The sequence below is a fragment of the Lycorma delicatula genome, chromosome 8, assembly GCF_047948215.1.
Source record: "Lycorma delicatula isolate Av1 chromosome 8, ASM4794821v1, whole genome shotgun sequence".
Lineage (NCBI taxonomy): Eukaryota > Metazoa > Arthropoda > Insecta > Hemiptera > Fulgoridae > Lycorma > Lycorma delicatula.
In genome coordinates this window covers 92,854,097-92,872,493 of record NC_134462.1, presented here as the reverse complement: position 1 = coordinate 92,872,493, position 18,397 = coordinate 92,854,097, and the positions used below count along the sequence as shown (strand labels likewise).

Below are 18,397 nucleotides of genomic sequence, written 5' to 3'. Positions count from 1 at the left end.
CCTGAATTATTGTCATTAACTTCTTTCTCTGGGGTTTTTGAAAGGATGTGAATATAAACCAAACTCACGTACTCTATTTAAAACCTGGAGTGAGCCATTACTTCAGAGATGAATTCCAATAGTCCTGATATCCTATGAAGGGTGTCAAAAAATATGGTGCAGAGGGTTTGGACCTGCCTTGAGGAAAATTGGACAATTCCAGCACTTTGCTATAAGAAATTAAAAGTTGTGCATAACTACATTCGACGAATCAAATATTATTAGATTATTTTTTTCAAATCAATTTGATTGTTGTATGAGGATGATTTATATAAAAAGAAGAAATTTTGCTCTATGGCTTACAAAAATATTATTTTTATCATTAATGGGAAAGTATCTTGTGATTAAGTAACAATCTCTCCAGTGAATAAATTTTTGGATTGCTAACATGGAATTTTCAAGACATTTTAAATAATTATCTTCAGTAATAGTAAGTTAAATAACCTGCTACGAGTTATTGTTCAAGACTTTGAAGCAGGTTATTAATAAGCAATAAGAAGAGCAAGGAAATGAAAGATCTTCCTTCTGGCTTTCTGTATTTGGAAAGATATTTCATATCTTGAAGTAACACCTATGTTTTATATATATATATTGACATCTGTACCAGAGTGGCAGCGTTTCATCTATAAGGTCCTGAATTCGAGTCCTGGTTAGGGATACCATTTTGTATGTGCTACAAAGTTTTCCCGTACAAGCATATGCTTTTGTGGTGAACTAATTATTTAAAAAAAATTATGTACTCGTCAAAAGATTAGGTTTCAGCTGCCTGTTTATGACTGGTAAGGTGTAACTTAAACTTATAAAAGCAGTTCCTGTGATACTGTGGTAGGTTTATTCATATCCAAGAAATGCAGAAATAGATCAAACACTGTTTTAACATCACAAGAAATTAATATTTTTCATGTATTACTGTTTACAATATTTTCAAAAAACTGGGAATAAATTGAGTTGAAGGTCAATTTCAAGAAACTTTAAAATGTTTTATCATTTTTTCCAAGTAATTAATTGCTTTTTGAGGGTAAATTGTGTAAATTAAGTTAGACTTAAGACAGCTGGGAAATATGCCATGAAAAATTGTTAATTAAATTTCTCGATATAAGCTTTAGTTGCTAGAAAAAAATCAGATTGCTGCCACAGAACTAAAGTAAATAAAAAATTTCCAAGAAAGATTAAGAGTAAAAAATACATCTAACACCCATGTAATGTTTTAAAAATTTGTGTGGAGTAAGCAATTCCCACATGTGCTCTCATTCAAGTGATAAATATGCGAGTTGGATATTTTTTATCAACGTTCTAAGTGTGAAGTAAGTACAGGGTGTCCCATATAAAACGTAACCCATCAATCGCTCATCCATGAAATTTCAAAAGTCAAGCTTACTCCTCTACTCGTTACTGAAATGGACTCGTCCAACATCTGAACATCGCGGCGACGCAACAATGCAATCATAACGTTCAGTGTATTGCTAGAAACAAGTTGGTGTTTTCGCTAGATGAACTTGTTTTCATTGTTATCGTGCTTCAGTACGAAATCAGTGGTTGCAGTGCAAGATTTGTTTCGCCATAAGTACCCAGATAAACCAGCTCCTAACAAAACATCAGTATTAAGGTTAGTTGCAAAATTTAGAGAGGCTGGTTCTGTTAATAACAAGGAACACAAAAGATCTGCGTCAGTGTTGAATACAGATACAGTCACTGAAATCAAGGACCGATTACTCGCCTCGCCAAATAAATCGATCGGAATTTTGTCTGCTGAAATTAATTTGTCTAAATCAACTGTTCATCGGGCGACCAAACGATTACAATTACGACCTTATCGCATTCAAATGGTGGATCGACTTCTTGAGCCCGACAAAGAAAAACGGCTACAATATTGTCAACGATTCCTTCGATTTCTGCGTGAGGGAATTAATGTTATGGATTCGTTATTTTTCACAGATGAAGCACGGTTTCATTTGGATGGCTACGTAAACAGCCAAAACAGTAGAATTTGGAGTGCTGAAAATCCCCACGTTTATCACGAAAAACAATTACACCCGCAGAAGTTGGGCGTGTGGTGCGCGATATCGCCGAAGAAAATAATCGGTCCTATTTTTTTCGAGTACACCATTAATGCAGAACGATATCAGGATATTTTATTTAAGTTCATTGCACTCTTGGTAGAGGAAGACAGACACTGCTGGCTATAACATGACGGTGCGACATCGCACTACGCAGGTTCAACTAAAGATTTCGTTGAGGAATTCTTTGGTAATCGTGTTATCGGTCGAGGCTTGTGGCCACCAAGATCTCCAGATTTGACTGCAGCGGATTCTATGGGGTTACCTCAAAGAAAAAGCCTACAGCAACAAACCACGAACACTTGAACAATTGAAAATCAATATTGAACAAGCTGTATTAAATATCCAGCCACAAACTTTGAAAAAAGTTGCAAGAAACGCTGTAAAAAGAATTGAAGCTTCTATTCAAGAAGATGGCGGCCACTTCCAACATTTACTGTAAATGTAAGGTAATGGATGGTAATAATAAAAATTACATTTACATTTACACATGCCTTTTTATTATTTCAATACCTACCAATATAAGGTTGGGTTGCATTTTATATGGGACACTGTATAACTAATATAAAGATTGCATTTAATATATATCTATTGCTTAAGAAAAGATTGAAAAGAAAAGACATTGAAATATTGCAGCAGCTTTTATTCACTCAATCAATTATGACACCTTACATTTAGTCCTGAGTCATAGAACTGCTAGTTTTTTTATTGTATTGAGGGGAGAAGAAAATATTGAGCCATTTATTCAATTACACTGAAAAGAAGATGCAGAAACAAATATTTTTAGGGAGGAGCTGTTTGTATGTTAACATAATAATTAAACAGTTGGAGCTAGTTGCATAACAAGCAAGCTACAGAAAGTGAACTGATTTTCCATTGCCTTCATTAGTGAGTATAATGTACTACTACATACCAAGCTTCAAAATAAATAGGTGTCTAGCGCTAGGTTCAAGTTTACTTTTTCCGTTACTGGTTATATAATGAATATTATCACTCTCAGAGAAGCAATTCTGATAATCCTGTTTGTTCCTCTGGTGCTTTAAATGTGACACACGCATTAGAATCAATAACATAAATGTTAGTATATTTCATATATATAGCCTTGTTTTTTCAAATATATACATCTTAGTTTGTTATGTTTCTATGATTTGGTTGAGAAATGATTATTCTACTACTGAGTCATATATTTTCATTCTACCTTTGTTTGAAGCTGCATCCTGTTTACCCAGTATATATATATATATATATATATATATTTTGATCACACCCTAAATGCATGTGTTCCTGACTTAAATGCTACCATTAATAATGCTGTAATGAACTGAATAAAAAGACAATATATGTTTTACTTTTGACATAAAAAATGGCTGGTTAAAAGAATAACATGTTACAGTTTAAGTTTGGGCTCAGTTTGTCAAAGAAATTAAAAAATTTGTTTGATATAGACTCCTGAATCTCAAGTGATTAAATTAATTAAACAATAATGAATAATTGATTTTTTTGTGTCTACACATCCAAATTAATCTGAACTTTAATTCATTTTTTTGTTTATTTCTATAAACAAAGTCTACACTGCTTGTCTGTGCAATGTGAGGTTATTGTTCTTTAGTTATTTAACAATTTTCATGTTGTAAATAGCATTTTGTGAAAGTTTATTTCATTTTTTATTATAAAATCCTATTTTTGTCCTATTTGTCTTTAACATATATAATAATGAAGATAATTTCAAGAAGGAGTTTGAAAATTGTTTCTGTTTTTGCAAACCAGTTTGACACAACGGAAATAATTTTTTGAGTGGTAATGTTAGACTAAGGACAGTGAATTCTGTTTTAATACTATTTAAAGAAATTGGTTCCTTTCACCTCAAAGGAAAGGCATTGTGGCCGTAAAAGAAAACTACTCCAACACAGGATTGGTTATCGGTGAGAAAAAGTAAACCTGATTTGAAATTATCTGCTGTGGACTTAAATCAAGAATTAGTAGCCAGTGGAACAGATTTACATATGATAACTGTTAGATACCGACTTCTTGTAGCTGGATGGAAAGCTGTTCAACCAGCAAAAAGTAGCTTTTAACATCGTAATGTGAAAAAAAAGGCTCTTTTGGGCCAAAGCACATGATAACTAGACCAGGGAAGACTGGAGAAACATTGTTTTTTGATGAGCTTATATTCTTGTATATCATTGGCTCATATCCAACAATCAGTTAAACATCCATCGAAAAAAAATGTTTTAGGGTTGTTTAATATTTGAAAAACCTATTATATATTTAAAATTCTAGTGGCTCCTGACTTACCTGAATGTAATCATTCCAGTTTATGTAGGATTTCTACATTTTTTAAATGCCTGCTTATCTATTGTTAGTTATTTCATTACAGAATAAGACAAATTAATAGTAATCTGCTGTATGTTTGTAAATGACCACATCAAGATATACAGCTTGTCAGCTAAGTAATCAAGTACTTAAAAATAATTCTTAAATGTACAACTCATAACCAAAGCAAAATAAAGAAAATTCTTACCGACTGCATTTTTTCATTTTTTGAATTTAGTTTACAGAAATATAAGATTGTTTAGGGGTAATAAGTTTGAAAAGAAATGGTTTCAGGATAGAATTAAAAAAGGAAAAATTTTTATCAAAAACTACGCTGGTGGCCCATAATTTACAACTAATTCGATACTAGAAGGAAGAAAAAAGGTTAAAAATCCATAGAGGGAAACAAAGAATGGAATATGTATGAATGGAAGCAGTAACTTAAAATGTAGGAAATTTTGGTAATCAAAGATTAATATAGAAATGAAAGAAATAATTGGTACATTAAATTAGTCAGATGACGAGTAAATAATTATTCTAAACTTATTCAGGTAGCGAGAGAAAAATAAAAATACATCAATTCATCTAGTGTAAAGTAACTCGGTAGATTTAAGTCTACTATCATTCTGTGTTTGTTTCCTAAAGCAGATAGTGAGTACATTGTGTAACGACAGATAGCGCTGCAATCGCAGTGTGTTTAAAATCAAATCGTATTTTGTGGCAGGTCCTGAAGCATGTTTAGTTCCCTCATTCAGTTGGCCTGCCGGTGTTTGAGAAAGTTAACGTGACTGTATTAAGTGTCGTTTAGGTTATGTTTACAAATAATAACGATCATTATCACTTACAATTTGAGTTAGTTTAAATAATTTATTAATTTCCGATCTGATTTGTAACGTTCAGGGTAAGTGAATTTATATTTTTATGTTCTAGTAACATACTGTTTCTAAAATTAATGGCCAGTAATTTGTTGAAATCTATGGTGTTATATAATTCTTTTTAATTACCGATAAGAGTTTTTTTTCATAAGTAGTAATATGTAGATTGAGATTTTATTCAAAATAATTCAGTTTTTAATACTGAAACTATATCTAATTCTAGCATGATGTTTGTTGGTATTACGGTATAAAATTATACCGGTGTGATAGCGTACTTATTTCAAATTATGAGTCGCGGCCAAAACCTGAAATACAACCGCTTCGCGAATCGAGCAACTACTTTTGAAGTACAGTATTACTGTAACTGGCTGGGCATTTCATGTACTGACCGGCTAATATTCTTAAGATGCTAGTTCCCGGACGTTGGCAGCAACATTTTGAATGTTTCAGTTCAGTTTTGTTATCTCTTTTATGTTTAAATCAGATTTCTTAATGTAATAAAAAACTGATTTATGATAAATTAACTAATATAAATTGTTACTTATTTTCTAATAATTTTCATTGATCAGTCTGATAAAAATATATTTCAAGTTTAAAAATAAATGTAAAATCAACTTTCGAATTAGATCAGCAATGCCGAAATAATAAATTGCTGTTTAATAATTCCAAATGATGTTTGGAAATATATGTTATTCTTCCATATGTTTAGCTGATAATCAATTTTCGTTCCCATTTTAAAATCCAAAAAGTATTTTTTTGTTTATTAACGATTATTCTGTTAAAAATCAATTTTAATAGCATAACATTAGAGTTGATGAGATGTATTGATTAGGCCTAATCGAAAAATAAATTCAAAATACATGTTTGGATGAATTAAATTAACCGAAGTCAGACTGTATATCTGTGAAGTAAACTTAATTGATATGATGACTTATAGATACTGTTTTCAATTAGTAGACAAGTTCATTTCTATCAGAATATTGTATTCATGATCGCTGTCGTATTTAGGGTAATGATTATTTATTTAATATTAAAATTATGGGTATTTATAAATATATTTGAATATTCGTTCTTAATTTTGAAATTAAATTACATACAGTTACTAATTTTTATTATAATTGAAATAAAATAATTATTTTATTAATCAGTAATGTAATTACGTATTTACATATTGGAGCTCACTAGACATTTTTGATTTTGCGAGTATTGGTACATAATTAAATAAGATGGATTTTATTTTATAGGTGATCCAAATAAAATTAAAAAAAAAAAAAATATTGTTTGTAAGGTCATAACTTAAAAGTGTACCAATTTTAAGTGAACTTTTTTTTAAACAATACATAGTACACCATTACTGGATGGTATTGGACCAATTAAAAAATGAGTATTGTCAAAAACTCCGATGTAGGCAACAGAACGTATTTATTGCTTTTCGAAAAGCTTTTACATTGAATACGTTTATTAGATTATTTCACGCATTCTCTGTAAACATGTGTGTCTTTCATCGGCTCTTTCGTTTCGCAGTTATTTTCTTAGACGTTATTTTACAACAGTCAGTCGATATGAACGTTCTTCACGGTTTTCATTACAAATATTTCTATGAATCATCGAAAAACGGTGCGCCTTTCATTGAAATGCCCTTACGGATCAAATCATACCGATAAATATTCGCCGTTTGTACGGCAAACATCGCTGAAAAACAACGATAAATGCCATATATTTCTCTCACTTTTGTAAAGACGCATAGCGTGTCCATCCATTGCGATATGTCCTTTTTCCCGGTAGAATGCCACGCAGTTGCAGGAATCAATGGCATCATATCGTTTGTTGGAAAATTCAAACATACATGTTAAACGTCAGTAGCGAAATTAAACTGCTTTCACGATAAACGCACAGAACTAATTCTAGGTGACCGGATGCAAATACATTCAAAACAGATACAGAGTTGAATTTACATCATTGTGATGAGGAAACTTACTGTTGTACCTTACCTTTTCCGTTAGAGTCATTTAATCATATAGCATTCCTATATTGTTAATAAAAGTTTAATCCTTATTCAAAAAGAAAATTTAAAAAATGGATTATTGCACCAAAAAAGAAAAATAATTTTTCCACTAAGCCATTGCAACTTTGAAACTTTTTTTAAGTCGAAGCCAGATTTTAGAAATAGCTTGAAATTTTAATTCAGGTAAGTTTCGTAATCTGTTCACAAATAATTTATTTAAATTTGGCGTCGACTTAAAAAAATAAATTTCAAAAATTGTATTGAGGGCTTAGCGGAAAATGATTTTTTCTTTTCTGTGTAATAGTTATGAATGTTTTTTTGAAGAGGGTTAAATTTGTTTTCAATAATTTTTTTAATAATATTTACATAATTTTTTTCATATTTTATCGGGTAATGTATGCATATTTTTTCGAATCTTATTTTTCACTTTAATTGTTATTCAGAAAAATTTAGGGTACTTACGTATTAACGCCACCGCAGCTACAGCTTTATTTAAAAACAAAGTAGTCAATCGGATTTCGTTGGAAAATGGTCCGAAACAGATTCAAAACAGAATATAAATTGGTTATTTATATTTATTTATTTTATAAATATAATTTAACCAAACTTAGCCTACGCTCGCTTCGCTCGCTAATCTTGACTAATTAACACCGGAATTGTTTGAGTATTTATTTAATAAATTCAGTAATTATTGGAATTATTTATTATTTAAATAATCAAATTGCATATACTAATTTATTAAATAAATACTCAAAAAATTACGGTGTTAATTAGTCAAGGTTAGCGAGCGTAGGTTAATTTTGGTTAAATTATATTTATAAAATAAATATTTATTTATTTATGTTAAACTCTATATCGCCCCATTTTCCACCGAAATCCGATTGACTACTTTGCTTTTAAATAAAGCTGTAGCTGTGGTGGCGTTAATACGTACGTACCAAAATTAGTTATAGGCTGAATCTTACAATTAACTGTGTTCATAGCGTGTTTATGTATACTATATTCCAAAAACACATACAGTTAAGAAACAATTTACTTGAACATTAAATTCAGTGATGCGATTTAATATGGACAGATCCTCCATCATATCGCAAATACATATTAGTAAGTATAGTTACTTGTAAGTATATACAAATGAATAAGTTAGAATTAATTGTTCGGGGTACTGCAAACACAGTTTACAATCTGTAATAAATAAGAACATAGAACGAAAGACTATTTACTTTGAGAAATAAGTTTATACTTAATGGTATAAAGTGTGGATCCAAAAGACATTAAAACCCCTCCCTAGATCTATTTGAGTTGAGTTCTACTCAGTAACAATTAAAATTCATGTTGACGAAATGAAAAATTAAATATGAAACTATACATTTTCAAAATATTAGAAATCTTTCTTTCATAGAACGGTTTGAAGTTAAAATGTATCTTTTTTCAGTGGAGTTACTAGTGGCGCTGTTATTGCTTCCATCTTGAAAACGACGTTACGGTGCTGATAATTAACTCCGAAAGATCTGATCTCCCAGTATTTTGAAAGTGTGTCTTAATATTTAATAAGGTTTAAGGGCTAACTCGTTTCGTTATTTTGTTCAACAAAAAATTAATTAGTTTTTATTATTAAATCATTGATTACAAATAAGGATCAATATTTCTGAAATAAATATGGTGAATTTTATTTATTTGTTTTTATTTTGGTCTGTCTTAGATCCCCAGAAGAGATGTTTATTTTTCTGTTTTTTTTTTTATTCGTATAAAAATAATTATCATAATCATCACTGTTGTTTACGCTTTTTACTTTCTTGTACGAAGTAAAGGAAGTATTATGATCGCGAAAAATGTCGGTTTTCCGATTTCAACGGAAATATCCATTTTGACCATCCCCAAATCCATTTTGAGTAGTTTCGGCGTGATTTCTGAACGTACGTATGCATCTCGCATAACAAAAACGATTAGCCGAAGGATTTTGAAATTTTTGATTTGGGACTGTTGTAACATCTAGTTGTGCACCTCCCCTTTTGATTGCAATCGACTTGACCAAAAAAGTCCAAAATCAAAGATTTTTGGATTTCGGGCTTTTTCTTAACTGCAGTAATAAGCCCTCATTGAGAGCTTTTCAACGATATATCATAAGTGGTGCTTATTTTCATTGGTTCCAGTGTTATAGCCAAATAAGATTTTAATTAATGAAATATTTGGATCTTAGGGGTAGGTACATCGGTTCGAATCAACTTCATCTCCTTTTTTTTAAGTTTTTTTTTTAAATTTAAATTTATTGATTTATTAATAATTATTAACCACCTGTGTTTGTAAAAAAAAAAAAAACAATTGAAATAAATAATTTAAACAATAAAAAATGAAAAAATTAAGAAGTTATTCGTGAAATAAAATTTTATGTATTTTTAAAAATGTGTATATATAATTTAATAGGAAGTCATGTGTTGTCCATATCAGATTTTTTAATTAGCTTTTATGAAAAGATTGTGAGTTTCTTTGATTTTTTATACTAACAGAAGATCTTTGAAAAAGGTTAATTCAAAGAAATCAGTCGTTTATTTCAGTTAGCGATCTCATATTTGCAAACCTATTTTCATTTTCCTGGCATTATAAGATTTATAGCTATGCTACAATTGGATATGGTTTTTTGAATTTCTCGACGTTTCATGATCTAGGGACTCAAAAAAATGAGGGTTATGTAGGGACGTATGTATGTGTGTTGGCTTGATCAACCATTTGGATGAAATTCTGTATTGAGATTCGTATATATGGGGTAATTTTTGGTAAACTTTTGTGGTCAGTATCTCCAAGGGGTGGGATAAAGAATTTTTTGGGACCAATTTTCTCAAAATTTTGCATACATAACCCCACTTTACATTAAGCTCGATGTATGTGCGTGGATAAAGACATTAACTTTTTAAAAGAAATGTTGCACAAAAATTCTTCCTTCGCCCAAAATAAAAAAAAAACTATATTTTTATTCATTGAAAATTTTTTAACCGAATTTAATTATATCTTCCTAGGCGTAGATGTAGTATAAACGACCCTCCCCTCAAAAAAATACTTTGGGACAATATTGAGTGTGTGAGAGCCGATCAAAGTTTTAAAAGATCGATTTTTTTTTCATTTTTTTAAAACTACTTAGTTTATTTAAAATTGAATGATTAAAAATTTAAATAATAAATTTTTAATAATAATATTACTATAAAATTCCATTCGTAATTCATCCCCCCCCAATACAAAAAAAAAAAAGAATGTAGGTAATTTTTTATTGGTTGTATATTTTTCAGCGAATTTTTTTATATTTCTTTCATTTAATATAGTAAACTTGAAAAAGAAATTGTTAGATTATTCTTTACGAGAGAGAGAGAGAGAGAGAGAGATGTTGATGGGATGAGGGTGGTAGGGAGAGAGAGGGAGAGGGAAAAATCTTATATAAATATTTTAATTTAAAACAAACGTAAGAATAAAAAATCTACTTGATTAATAATGACAAATTTACTCGGTTAAATTAAAAGAAAAAAAATTGCTAAAATCAATTTTCTTCCGATTAAAAAAAATAAAACTTTCTAACTCCAGTGACACTGAAACACAAAGGTTTTTAATCTGTGAAAAATTAGAAAATTTATCAATGTTTGCTATTGTAAATCGAAATTCAAAGGGTAAATGTCTAAATAAAATAAAGTGCAAGTGAAAAGAAATTGGAAAAATCTAATAATCCAACGGAAATATGTACTTATTAATTATCAAAATTTTCCAATTTGTGTGTTCCATGTGAAGTTATCATCAATTTTTCGTCAATTAAAATACTTTATATTTACTATCGCTAGAGTTAGAAATTTTTATTTTTCACTTTCCCGGTGATTATAACTAGAATATCAACATTAAAGGTATGATGATCATGTTAAAAATGGGATGTCGGTTTTTTTTGTAAATATTTATGTTTTAGGGCCCTACTAGCTCATCTAGACTTTTCATTCTCAAAGTGGGCGATAACGCCCCCTTTTCGGCGCTGGAGGCCTTCAGGGAGGGCGGTAGAAGGCCCACAGAAAATTGGGGGCGTTCAGGCGGTCTAGGAAGGCGATAGCTGCCGGCCTCCGTGGCGCGAGTGGTAGCGTCTCGGCCTTTCACCCGGAGGTCCTGGGTTCGAATCCCGGTCAGGCATGGCATTTTTCACAAACGCTACAAATCATTCATCTCATCCTCTGCGGAATGAATTGCTTGAGTGCGGACCCGGAGGTAAAACAAACCAAAAAAAAAAAAAAAAAAAAAAAAAAGGAAGGCGATAGCTGATTAAGAAAACGGCAAAAATTATGTTTTCGTGATATTTCAAACTAAAATTAAATATCTACTACACTGGAACAAAAAAATTTAAGGGTCACCTATATTTTATGATAAAAAATGATCGATTGGATTTAATGCTGTAGCAACGTTTCTAACCAAAAAGAGAAATCGGCTGCATGTTACCGAATGCGGCGACTTGTTTTTAAGTAAATTCTAGCTTGATATTAACAAACTCAAAGCACATCAGATTCATCCTTCACGTTAATGTAAGTGTAATTTTTCAGTTGAAAGCTTTGTTTTATTATATTGTTATATTTAATACGTATTACTATTGTTGTTATATAACTATATAAATAATTATAATTCTTTTGAAAGCAATTTTAATAAAAAATACTACCAAATATGCGTTTTAATTGCTCTCATTTAAAAATGTAAGTTTCATCTCAGAGATCGGACATGCCACGTTTAAAAACAATAATTGCAATTGCTGTTTTTAAGAGCCCGTCTTAAAGCAGATAGTAAGTTTAAACATTTTGGGGGGCGCTAGAAAATTTTTGATTCTCAATGTGGGCGGTGGGCGAAAAAGTTTGAGAATCAATGATCCTAGACAAAGAAAAAATATATGTTTGTGTGTCGTACTGCTTTTACCTTTATATTAAGGATTGAAGAAACTGGTAACCGATTTTTTAAAAATTTGGTTTAAAATATTTCTATACATGGGGAATTGATCACATTATTTTTTAAAATTCGTTCTGAGGATGGGGATATCGCGAAAAACCAATCTGAGTTTTCTTCAGAGGCACTAAACAGAAAACTTTATAAAAGAAAATTTGTTATTTACCGTGCATAGATAAATAATCCAAAAAAATAATTTTCAAAAAATTAACCACCTTTTAAAATCACCACCCACCTTAAAAGGTGGGATTTTTTATCCGCCTTTTAAAACTGAAATTTTATTTCTTGTTCTTTTGCTCTATCTAATAATTGCAAATTATTTAACTGAAAATATTGAAAATGCTCAAAATAAAGCAATTAAAATAATTCTAATACCCGTCGGATTATATGAAGGAGAAACTATTTTAATGCTGCATCAACGATATCACCTATAGGATTTAACAGTTAATAATGTATGTTCCATATGAAAACTAAAGTTAAAACTAAAAAAGATTTATTCATCAGACTAGGTATAAAGGTATATTTGTTGTTTCTAAATATAATAATTTATATTGTAGAAAGTTGTTCCCATTTTATATAATGTTACCAAAAGAGATAAAAGATATTACAAATTATAATTGATTTAAGAAAGAAATATTTCGTTGGCTATCCTCTGAAACTGTAAATATCTAGACTATCTGTTAATCTTAAAGCAAAATACAGTTAAATCCTTTAATATTTTCTTAAGATTAAAATGTATAATTATTTTTACTGCGACCACTCTTCGACGCCACTAAATACTTTTCATAATTATACGTATTTTTGTTATAAATTAGAAGTACACTCTTTTTTTTTGGTAATACGCATTTTGTTTTGTTTTTATTTTTTAATAAATGTAGTAGTAGATGTTATTTTTTAACTTTTTTTTTTGGATGTAATTAATATTCTGTTATGTATTAGTATTTTTCATTGTTAATGTATTTATACTGTATTGAGTGGGCACGTGCCGATAAGACTCGAACCTTGGCGAAACCCAAATATGTATAATGAGGAATAAAGTTGTTCTGTTTTGTTCAGTTCTGTCTTTCTTCGGTGTAAATATTTTTCAAAAATTCTTGGAATATTTATACTACGTATATAGACTTATCAAGAAATGTCTACAGTTTTTTAAATGATGGATCTCAAACCTAAAATACAGAAAAGTTTTTGAAAATTCTCTTTTTCTTATTTTAGTCTTTATTGAAATGTGTTTTAAATTTAGAGAAAACTTTACTTAAGAAAATTTGTTTAGCTTAATCTATATATGAGTATTTTTAGAAAAAATATTTCTTAAAATCTGTTACCCACCTTTAAAAAAAATATATATTGTGTTGTTTTTTTTTTTACTCTTTAACTCTTAATTATTTCCTTGTACGAAGCAAAAAAAATATTGTGATCGCGAAAAATTTCGGTTTCCAGATTTCAACGAAAATATCCATTTTGACCATTCCTGAATCCATTTTGACTAGTTTTAAGGTAACGTCTGTACGTACGTATCTCCCATAACACAAAAACGATTAGCCGTAGGAAACTGAAATATTGGATTTAGGACTGCTGTAACATCTAGTTGGGTCCTCTCCTTTTGATTGCAATCGACTGGACCAAAAGTGTCAAAAAGAGCCCAAAATCTAAAACAATTTGGATTTTGGAGTTTTTCTTAACTGCAGTAATAAACCCTCATTGAGAGCTTTTCAACGACATATCGTAAGTGGTACTTATTTTCATTGGTTCCAGAGTTATAGTAAAATGAAATTTAAATTAATCAAATATTTGGATCTTACTAGGGAAAGGCACATCGTTCGAATCGGACTTCATCTCCTATTTTCTTTTTTTTAACTTTTTTTATTTAAATATATTGATTTATTAATAATTATTAAGCTGTGATTGTAAAAAAAATAATAAAATAAATAATTCAATAATAAAAAAAAAGATATCAGAAGTTATTAATGAAATAAAATTTTATGTACTGTTCATTAAAAAAAAAAAAAAAAAATGCGTAAATGTAATTTAATAGGCGTACAAGGAAGTCATATCAGATTTTAGTTCAGATCAATTTTTTTTTTTTAATAGCCGGGAAAGTCATGCAATGCTTCGTGGTTTTTTTTTTTAGATTTGAAGAAACATTTTTTTAACAATTTTGTTTGTTCTTTATATATATATATATATAATACATACATTCTCAAAATTTATATTCATTTAAATTTTGTATAATATTTTCAAAGTGAATTTAGCATTCCAGTCTGTTTAGCCTCCAGAACCGCTGTAAGTTATTACTTCAGAGATGATTGAGGATGATATGTAAGAATGTGAGTGTGAATATGAGTCTTGTACAATCTCAGGTTGACCACTCCTGACAAATGTGGCTAATTGAAACCCAACCACTAAAGAACATCGGTATCCACGATCTAGTATTCAAATCCGTATAAAAGTAACCGCCTTTATTAGGATTTGAACCTTCGAATCCTATCCTGATGGGTATACCAACAGGTATACCCATTCAATCAGTCCATATTACCTGCCATTGTAAAAATATTACAAGTGAGACATAAATCTAGACCTGAACTGGATTTTCATTTGTGACAAATTTTTTTAAGACTGCTATGGATTTTAGAAGCTGCAGTTAAAATTTCAACTCGATTGGTGAAGCCCTTTCTGTGGTATCCCACAAACATCCAACCAAAATTAAGAAGAATGTTTTTAATAAGGAATTATTAATTAAAATAATTCATCGATTAGCGATATGAAACGCTCTAATAATGAAAACTAGTATAAATTGGAATAACTGAAAAGACTTTATTCACAATCGATGTCCGCTCAAAAAAAAACCAAAAAAACCGGTAAATCAAAGTAATAAATTAACTATTGCTTCATATTTGTTTGAAATTTAAATAAAATCGAAAAACAAATCTATTCTAATCGGTTTAAAGATAAAACTTTAAATTTGTATATTCAACTACCTATAATAAACGCTTAAATAAATAATACTTTACATTAATTTACAATAATATGTGCTAGTTAATATATTATGCTACATAGTAATCTATAGAATTGTTAATACTATGCAGAATCGAATAATCTTCGCCTTTATGCAGGAGTTATCAATAAAAATGGTTGAGGCTTTCCGGTAGCAATATACTCTTAGATAAAATGGGAGTTATCAACCAAGTAATAAGATTTATACTTTCAAAGCGTTTGCTTTTTTTATTTCTTAGTGATAAATAATAATAATATAATTATATTTTTATCTGTTAGTTTGAAATTTAATAATTCGCTTTATAACAATACTAATAAAACATCGACGTCGGTATTATTTTGTTATTTATTATTTTATATATATTCAGTTTACACATCGGACTTTCCCGATTATTTGCAATATTACAATAGGAATTGACGTTGACGATACTGTCATTATGCCGTTACGTCATTCTATACAGACATTTCTCTTAAACTAACTGCATCATTTATACTTCTTATTAAAAAGATAATTTAAAGTTTGGAACATAATGATGATTTGCCCAACAAATTCAGCACGTACCACGTTCATCTTATTCGGAAAGGTGATACCATCATTATTTTTAATAGTATAATTATTTCCCGATATTTTACTGTTCGCTAATTCGGGCTTCAATTGGACGAACAACTTACTTGGCTATATCGTAATAAAACAAAGCAATAAGGAAAGAAATAATGGGAATAGTGAAATAAAAGTAATAAATAATAAGGAAAAAAGCGAGAAAAGTACTGCAGGACTTTCGCGGTGATTAATAATAAAAATTAAAAGAAAAGATTAATAATAAAAATTAAAAGAGTTAGAGGCAAAAAAACAAAAAAAGAATGTATATGTATATTTTTTGAAATCTGAAAACCAAAATGTTTTGCGATCACAGTATTTCCTTTATGTCGTACGAGGAAGTAAAAGATTTTATTTATGTCAGGAAAAGATTTTTGAAAGTATATGTTTGGAGTGTCGCTTTATATCGAAGTGAAGCTTGGACAATCGGAGTATCTGAGAAGAAAAGATTAGAAGCTTTTGAAATGTGGTGCTGTAGGAGAATGTTAAAAATCAGATGGGTGGATAAAGTGACAAATGAAGAGGTATTGCGGCAAATAGATGAAGAAAGAAGCATTTGGAAAAATATAGTTAAAAGAAGAGACAGACTTATAGGCCACATACTAAGGCATCCTGGAATAGTCGCTTTAATATTGGAAGGACAGGTAGAAGGAAAATATTGTGTAGGCAGGCCACGTTTGGAATATGTAAAACAAATTGTTAGGGATGTAGGATGTAAAGGGTATACTGAAATAAAACGACTAGCACTAGATAGGGAATCTTGGAGAGCTGCATCAAACCAGTCAAATGACTGAAGACAAAAAAAAAATAAATTTCAAAAAAACTTTTCTAAAAATATTCATATTTAGGTTAATCTTAACAAATTTGCTAACGAAAGTTTTCTCTAAATCTAAATTTTCTTCCTTCAATAAAGGCTAAAATAACAAAAAGGAAATTCTCAAAAAATGTTCTGCTTTTTAGATCCCCCGAAACTAAAAAAAATCTTAATTATAGATCCAGGGGATCTATAATTAATGATTTTATGTAGACACATCTTGATAGCTCTGTGTACTAAGTATAAATTTTTGAAAGTATATCAACCGAAGAGATATAGAGCGAAAGAACAAAAAATAAATATTTCAATTTTAAGAGGTAGAGATTGACTCTAAATTTTTTTGTTTATAAATGCATTGTAGGTAACAAATAACAAATTTTTCTCTAAAATGCCTCTGAAGAAATTCGAAATTGATTTTTCCGCGATATTCCTCCACTCACTTAAATTTTTAAAAATAAATAAAGAAGCATTAATCGTAATGCTTCTCATATTTAAAAATAATTGAGCCTGATTTGAAAAAAAAAATCAGTTACTGGTTTACTTGACTAAAAAACATAAATGTTTGTCAAGTAAAGTAATTAAAAAGTTTTAACAAAAATTAGTAAAGAAGTATGGTCATCTCCTAGTGCTGTTTGTCGGGTAACGCTAAGAACCGGGTAAAATAGATTTTTATCCGTACGAAGTACGGGTAACCAGTTATATCTAATATTTTTAAAATAGAGGCTGACTGTTTTGAAACCCACATTCTTAGATCGCTCAAAGTTTCGAGTCCTAACTGACAAAATCTTTGCTCTGAAAAAATTATTAAAATACACTGATATTTTTTATAAATTGAACAGGCTTTAATTTTTATTCATTCTCATAAGTATGAATTTAATGAAAGCGGGGTCCAAGTGGCAGAGCCCTCTGGATTGACGGGAAGGGCCAGCGAAGCTAGCCATGACTCGTTAAATATCCCCTGACCGCGACGGGAAACGCAAGTAACCATATTGCGCGGGCGAAGTCGAGACTGGGAGTGAGATGCACAGATGCTACGCGAAAAATCAGCTTAGTCATTCTTTTACCGCACAAAAGAACTACCGATCTAGTTTATAAGGAGGTCCTGAAGTAAAACTATCTCAAATAGCAATTCGTCCGCATTGATATCGCTGGCGAAATCGCGACGGTGATACGTTTATTTAATATATTAAGTTAATTAGATTTTAGTAAACAATTTTTAATACAAAAATTAAAAAAATAACATATATTATCAATCTTTCTTCTTTTAGTTCGTTTGGATTACTGAAGTTTTAATGTATTTTATTATAACTTAGAGATATTAATAATTTTAAGTATTTGTACTGGTGGAAATTAATTCATTTTATATTAAAATTAGGTGAATATCAATTATATATTAACATAAGTAAAAATGAATACGTTAATATGTTCAGGTAAATAAAAAAAAAAAATGATTGAAATATCGTAGCAAATAGTGCTAACATCAAACAAATATTTTCATGCATAAGTCGCTTGTACAATGTATGTTAACAATTATATTTTAACATACGTATTTCAATATAATTTAAATAGTTTATTACTTAATGAATAACATATATTAAAAAAAAAAATAATAATAATTCCTTGAACTAAGATCTCTTTGTTAAGACATGTGCTTACTATTGTCTACTGCATTACTTATAATTAGTTACAAGAATGATATCTATAAAATATACATTTTTATTAATAATGCATACATATTTTATTAATATATGTATA

The 18,397-nt window shown here is 29.6% G+C and overlaps 1 protein-coding gene across 2 annotated transcripts in view; it reads left to right on the top strand.

The window, feature by feature from the left end:
* The first annotated feature begins 5,151 nt into the window (after nucleotides 1-5,151).
* LOC142328885 (serine/threonine-protein kinase NIM1-like) overlaps nucleotides 5,152-18,397 on the top strand; it is a 197,269-nt gene continuing 184,023 nt past the window's right edge. For both annotated transcript variants that reach the window (XM_075373018.1, XM_075373016.1), the window contains exon 1: nucleotides 5,152-5,310. The gene's annotated coding sequence lies outside the window, so the exon portion shown is untranslated. The remainder of the gene's footprint in view (nucleotides 5,311-18,397) is intronic.